Below are 6,923 nucleotides of genomic sequence, written 5' to 3' on the forward strand. Positions count from 1 at the left end.
TTGTCCGTAGTGTATGAGTGTGTGTTTGTGAATGTGTGTGTGGATGTTTCCCAGAGATGGGTTGCGGCTGGAAGGGCATCCGCTGCGTAGAAATGTGCTGGATAAGTTGGCGGTTCATTTCGCTGTGGCGACCCCGAATTAATAAAGGGATTATGCTGACAAGAAAATGAATGAATGAATGGACTTGGTAACATTTAGAAATTGTGATAACTATGGTGTTTTGTAGAATAAGCTTCCTTAATTAATATCAATAATTTAATAACTTTCAAAGAATGACTATACTGTATATTTCTTTCATCTATTAGTTGTAGCAAGAATGAAATGGAATGTAAGATAAAAGATATGACATTTTTGTTATTCTTAATGAACTGATTTTAAACTTTAAAAGTTTTATGACTTATTAATTGGACAGACTTTTGAGCACAGAGAAACAAGATTATATATTTTTTTTATTTTTGAAAAGTTGACAAAAACAAATTCAGCACGATTACTATGTGTAATTGATTTATGTTAAGGTTAAATGTGGGCACGCAGTGGCGCAGTGAGTTGCTCGTTCACCTCACAGCAAGAAGGTCGCTGGTTCGAGCCTCAGCTGGGTCTGATGGCATTTCTGTGTGAATTTTGCATGTTCTCCCTGTATTTGCGTAGGTTTCCTCTGGGTGCTCAGATTTCCCCCACAGTTCAAAGACATGCGGTACAGGTAAATTGGGTAAGCAAAAATTGACATAGTAAATGGGTGTGTATGCACAGCAAAATTTCCAGTGTTGTTTGGAGTTGTTTTTACAGTGTAAATTTTTTTGAGTTAAAAAGTGTTATTTGTGGTGTTAATTTACGTGACATAAACACCTGCAGTGTACCCTTGTGGTCAGAGTAAGGGTTAATACTGCGAGTTAACACAGTTAACACTATAAACAAGTTGTTTCCATTTCCGGTCGCTTCACCTTACTTCCTCTTTGATTAATGGCGGATGGCACATGGAGAGCATTCAAACAGGTAACTGTCATATTACTTATTTAACCATAAATATTCAATACATTTTTACATGCTTTGTTTCTCAATGTTAAATTAATATTTGTAAATATTCTAACCGAGATTTCAAGTTCTAACCACTTGTCAATTTATACACGACAGACATCTGGAGCCACGAGACAAGCTGCTTTAGCGGGAAAACAAAGGTAACTTTAAACATTTTACAGTTAACAGTTTTAAGGAGTTCCTATATTTGAATCGGGTTCAGTTCGAGCCTATTATGAGAAATAGGCAGTAATGACTCATGCAACCGTTTGAATTGTTTAAACTGTTTATTTGTTTTAAATATCTGCAAAGCAGCAGCTGTCAGTACTTAACGTTAGCTGAACCGTAACCTAGCTTTGTGTGTAATCTAACGTTATCTATAATGTTCACTGTTCAGTGCAGCGAGGAGTTGCGGGCTGCCTGTTCACGCTTTCATCGGTGCTTTTAAACGGTGAATAACGTTATACGATTCAAGTGTACAGGTACAGACCTGCAGGCCATAATACGTATAAAAACAGACGCAAAATACATTCGCTGTAAAAGTTAGCCGTGCTTGTTGACATGAAGGGATAACGTTAGCCAGTTCAGAAATGATTCTTCTTTAACCGGTTCTTTTCAGTGAATCAATCGAACCAGTTCACTATATTGAACTGAATCGTTTGAAATTGTTCGCTTCTCCGGTAAGCATCAATCCTTAAAATGGCTTACTTTATAACCTGTCTGACACTCAGTTCCACTCAAAAATACCGTATGTTGAGTTTCGACTTATTCAGTTACTGTAACAGACGGAACTGCTGTGAAAAGAACTGATGATGAGCGCGAATCGAGTAACGTGTTTCCTATAAGTGGAGCTGAGCTCCACTGACAACGACCGAAAAATGCTAAGCTCAGAAGAGACGAACCCAAGCAGACTGTTATTGCCATTGTTTACCTAGCAAATTTCATTGTTGACTCTAAGGTAGTAGTCGAATAGTAACTTTATTTATTTAATATTAAAGTGCTGTTCAATTGCATTGCATGAAGAGCTGGCTTAGATAGAACTGTGCGTACTCTTAACTTTTGAAGATCTTTCATTAATGTGTAATGTGAAAAAAAATGCTTTTTAATCTGTAATGTGCATTTATACAAGTATAATTTTCCTATAGCCTACGTCTTGCTAACAATACTAGTTAGAAATTGGTATGTAGAATCCTTCATAATAAAAAAAACAAAAAGAACGTAAATATAGCTATTTTTAGAAAAAGAAAAACATAATGTGCTTTTTTATTTATATTTACTATTCATAATAACATCGGCTTCTGTATCACCTTAACATGAAAATGAATAAATTAACTTGATTTAATTTTGCTATGTCAAGTTTGTGATAGATTCTTGTTAATAATAAAGTGATATATTGTGTATTTTTCAACAGCTTCCATCATGTTGGTGAAAGTTCTATATTAAGGAGTGAAAAAATATGTAAAATTGCTTACTGATTTTACATTTCAATGTTTTCGTAGTGAAGATAAGTTAAGATTGTGCTGGTCAGAGTTGTGCTCACTAAATTCATAACCATTTCCTGAGTCTATGTTTTTTTTTTCAGTGAAAAGCAAATTTGGATTATCAACAACTGCAGATCCTCAAGTTTTCAATGACACGGACCCTAATGTAGAAGAGGAGATCTTCCACGAGTTAATGGACAACAGTCCACATTTATGCTTGACTGTTAGATGTTTGGAAGAAAATATTTCTGCTGGCCTGCCTGAGGGTAATTATTCAATAAATATTTGGACAGTTTTAAAATGCCTCTGTTTTACAGTAGTATAAGTCAAAACAGTTAGAATTAAGTAAAAAGAAGAAATTCATAGAAAAGCTTACTGAACAGTGGAGTGTGTATAGAAATAAAGAGTTTTTATATGTTTCTTGACCATTGCCAGGTGTTCGTTTAGCTTAAGTTCATGTGATGCCCAGTGATGAAAGGTTGATCAAAATAGTCTGTCAAAACCACAGTGTAGAAAAACATTGAGGATGATGGTTTATAGTAAAAGCTATTAGTACAGCATTGTTTTAAATTAAGTTGAAATATAAGATAAATTTATTGTAAACTAAAGAAAATATTACGTAAAGGTTAATAATAATGTTTTCCATTTCTCCATCAGTGATTTCACCCACAAGATCATCAACAGCCAGCACATGTACTAATACAGTTTCACTCTCTTCAACGGATCATGAAGACCCAGAGCGAACAATGCAGAATCAATTGACAAGGACTAACAGCTGCTTGATAGTAGATGGTAAAGGGCAAAACAGGTATATGCATATGTTGTTTGTTATGGTTAATTCAATCATATACTAATTCAGTTTTATTATTTTACAAGTATAACCATTTTTCTGGTCACATTATCAGATTGTTCAAGATGCATTGGGAAAGCAATCTGATGGTGATGAAGTACTTGACGAATACAAGGTCACAAAAACTTTAGGGCCACAGCACTAGACGGCAGCTGGTTAATATTGTCGTCAGTCACATGAAAGAGATTCATGGGTAAGATTTCATTAAATATTTGCAAGAAAAGCATGGATTTTTTTTTAAACCAAAAAAATAAAATAAAATGTAAAAAATATAAAGTACTGTCCTTAATCAAATATTTTACTGATTGTTAGGAGAATCCCCACGTGCAAGCAACGGGAGACTTATGCTTTGGGCATTATTTCTCTTTTTCCCAGCCTGAGAGACCCGTTTTCCGCAAAAGGCTATGTAAGAAATTGTCTTATTGTACTTAACACAAACTTGTTCATCCGTTTTAATTATTTAACGCAGAGGTGCCCAAACCTTGGTCCTGGAGAGCCAGTTTTCTGCAGAGTTTAGCTCCAACTATAATTAAACACAAGCTCTTAACTAGCAAACTAGAAACTTTCAGGCAGTTGTGTTGAAGCAAGTTGGAGCTAAACTCTGCAAGACACTGGCCCTCCAGGAATGAGGAACGACACCCCTGGTTTAAAGGTTTGTGTTTTTTATTTTTATTTGTATGATACAGTCAGTCTTTTTAATGTAACTGGCGTTTTTAAAATATTTCTATCTATATAACAGGAACATTTGTACGATCCAGAAAAGGGAACCGTTTGTAATTAATCTAATATGCTTCTTTCTTAGATTATTCAAGACTTTAGTCTCCTGTTCAATGCTGAAACATCCAACAAGTTGCTTGAGAGGTGGGAGACCGCATTTAAGCACAGGATCATCAATGAGGCGAAATCTCTGACTTCAACTGCCAGACTTCATTGTCTTATTAATTCAGCAGAAGGACAAGAATCTGAAAATGGTACGATTTCTAAGGATTTTGTAGTTTGAAATTTGCTTTGGTTTCTTTTGTATTTGTGAGCTATAAGTGTGAATGTGGGCTTGCTTCATTTTAATATTAATACGTATAACTTTATCATCATTCATTCAGACTGGGATAATGATGTCATCTGTCCTACTCCTTCTGCATCTCCTACCTCCTTCAGAGAGAAAGAAGACTTAAGATCAGTTCAACAGAGGCCTTTGAAAGACTTGTGCATTTCCATAAGGTAAAACTCACAATATTTTGAAATATTTTTGAAAGTCTTTTCATTGTTATTATTAAGGTTGTTAAGACCATTATGCGATGCTGTAAAATGTACCTTTTGAAACTTTTTCAGTTTCAGCATTCAGTTGAATGCTGTTGAAGAATGTATGTTACATCTTGGATGAAATGAGGGTTTATCAAAAAATATATAAACATATTTTTGTGGTAATTCTTTTCCCTGTCACACTACACAATGAATGACATGAACACATTTTATTTTTGCACTTTGGGTAAAGGTGGTTTTGTTTTATTTTTTGTGTTGTTTTCATTAACAAAATTGTAAGTTTCCTAATTGGTTTCCTGCATTTAATGACATATTTTTGGCTGTTTTTTTGCAGTCTTGCACCAGCATTGAAGACCATCTCAGTGAGAGGAAGGGCCACCAGCCATGTCGCCTAAGATCAGAAAGGATCAAGGGGAGGATTGACCATTTCTATGTGGTTATGGACAAACATCTTATCTCTTGTGCAGCAACCAGGTCCTTGAGTGCTGTTGATGAACTCTTTAAAGACTATGTGTTCAACTTGACGTACGAGGAAGCCCTTGTCTACATCTTTACCTTTCTGCAGACTAAAGTCTAAAACATCGATGTTGGACCTACCAGTGAGTCACCCAGGGTAAAGAAACTGCGTGCAAAGCTTTTACACTAAATGTTTCTTTTACAATAATGTGTTGGTGTTGTCAAAGCTTGCAAGCAAGCAGCACCTCTTTAAGACTATCACAGTTTTTGATACTGAAAATGCTGTACATTTTATGTTGGTTTAACTGTGCGTTTAAGATGCATTGTAAAAAATAAAAGTTTAAACTGGTAAACTGTTCTGATTTTTTTTTAACTGATCAATGCAAACTGTCCTGTAATGCAGTAAACAATCTGTATAACTAAAAATACATTTAAATATAAACCTAGGTATGTATGAGCACTATATTATTAGTGTTAAGATGAACACTCTTAGTGTTAAGCTATTAACACTGCGAGTGTAGTTTTAACATTTACTTTTTGCAAATAGGGAAAGTGAGTGGAAAACAGAGTTAAATTCAACACTAGCAGTGCTTTTTTTAACACTATGCAAGTGTAAAACAATTTACTCTTTTTCAAGTGTAAATTTAACTCGATTTAGTGTGGACCTATATAAACACTAAAGAAGTGTTAATTTTCACACTTTGAGAGTGAAATTAACACTTCAAAATTTGCTGTGTGGATGTTTTCTGGTGATGGGTTGTGGCTGGAAGGGCCTCTGCTGTGTAAAACATATGCTGGATAAGTTTGAGGTACATTTCACTGTGACCCCAGATTTATAAAGGGACTTAGCCGAAAAGAAAATGAATGAATGTTTAAATGTTCGACATTTGCTGATTTGTCTAATTTAGTTGCATGAGGAGAGAAAAAAAAAACTTGTAATAAACATTGTATTGAATAGTCTCATTTACAGATTGTTTTTTTTTTGTTTTGTTTTTTTCCAAGTATGTTTTGTACCTTTTAAGAATGTTTAAATAATTATAGGATCAAAATTGACATTGAAATACGATTTTTTCATGCAGCATTAATATTTCATGATTATTATTTTTTATTTATTTCCTCACTCATCTGCAACATTCTTCTTTTTGTATGATGTGTTTGAGATTGACCAATAGCAAATAGGGCTCCACAATATATTGTTTCAGCATCGATATAACAATGTGATTGTTCACAATAGTCATATCGCAAGTATGTTGAGTCTGGATTACAATGTATCAGTGTTTTTTTTTTTTAAGCCTGTGACTGTGTGAAGGTTTTAAAAGCATTCAGGCATAAGAAATTGTACCGTTTAACTCACAAATGAACAACAATTGATTTTATTGAATTGTTAATACAACAAAGGCTATGCAGTATTATTTTGCATTTGATTATTCAATTACTGTATACCTGAATACAATTTGTCTCTTTGGAAAAAAAAAAATAATAAAAGCTGTTTATTTAATTTGTATTTTTTTCCTTATTACATTTATCTATGCTCGTTGGTTGTTTATATTTAAGCAGTCCTCTACAGAACCATCCCAATCAATCTAAAATGATCAATTATCTCCAAATACAGGTATTACAGTCATTTAGTGAAGTTGTATTCATATCTCAATATATAATCGCAGAATAAAAAAAAAATGTTAGATTTTTCCAATAGGTTTTTTAAATAGGTTGTTTTCACATTTTGTCATTGATGCGAGAGGCTCAGTTGGGGGGAAGGAAGTGATTCTTCTACATAGGAATAGTTATCAGAACATCAAAATGTTTCTGTTTTATGTTGTTTGTAATTGTTTAAATCGAACAAAATGAGAAATACCGAACAG

General features: G+C 33.9%; 1 non-coding gene across 1 annotated transcript; it reads left to right on the top strand.

Annotated features, from left to right (window-relative positions):
• The first annotated feature begins 939 nt into the window (after positions 1-939).
• On the top strand, positions 940-6,559 carry LOC795389 (uncharacterized). Its single transcript, XR_011017017.2, has 9 exons — positions 940-993; positions 1,132-1,175; positions 2,597-2,761; positions 3,153-3,303; positions 3,401-3,538; positions 3,658-3,751; positions 4,148-4,316; positions 4,446-4,563; positions 4,940-6,559. It is a non-coding gene; the product is annotated as an uncharacterized protein (transcript).
• The last annotated feature ends 364 nt before the right edge of the window (positions 6,560-6,923 follow it).

The sequence above is a fragment of the Danio rerio genome, chromosome 10 (genome assembly GCF_049306965.1).
Source record: "Danio rerio strain Tuebingen ecotype United States chromosome 10, GRCz12tu, whole genome shotgun sequence".
NCBI lineage: Eukaryota > Metazoa > Chordata > Actinopteri > Cypriniformes > Danionidae > Danio > Danio rerio.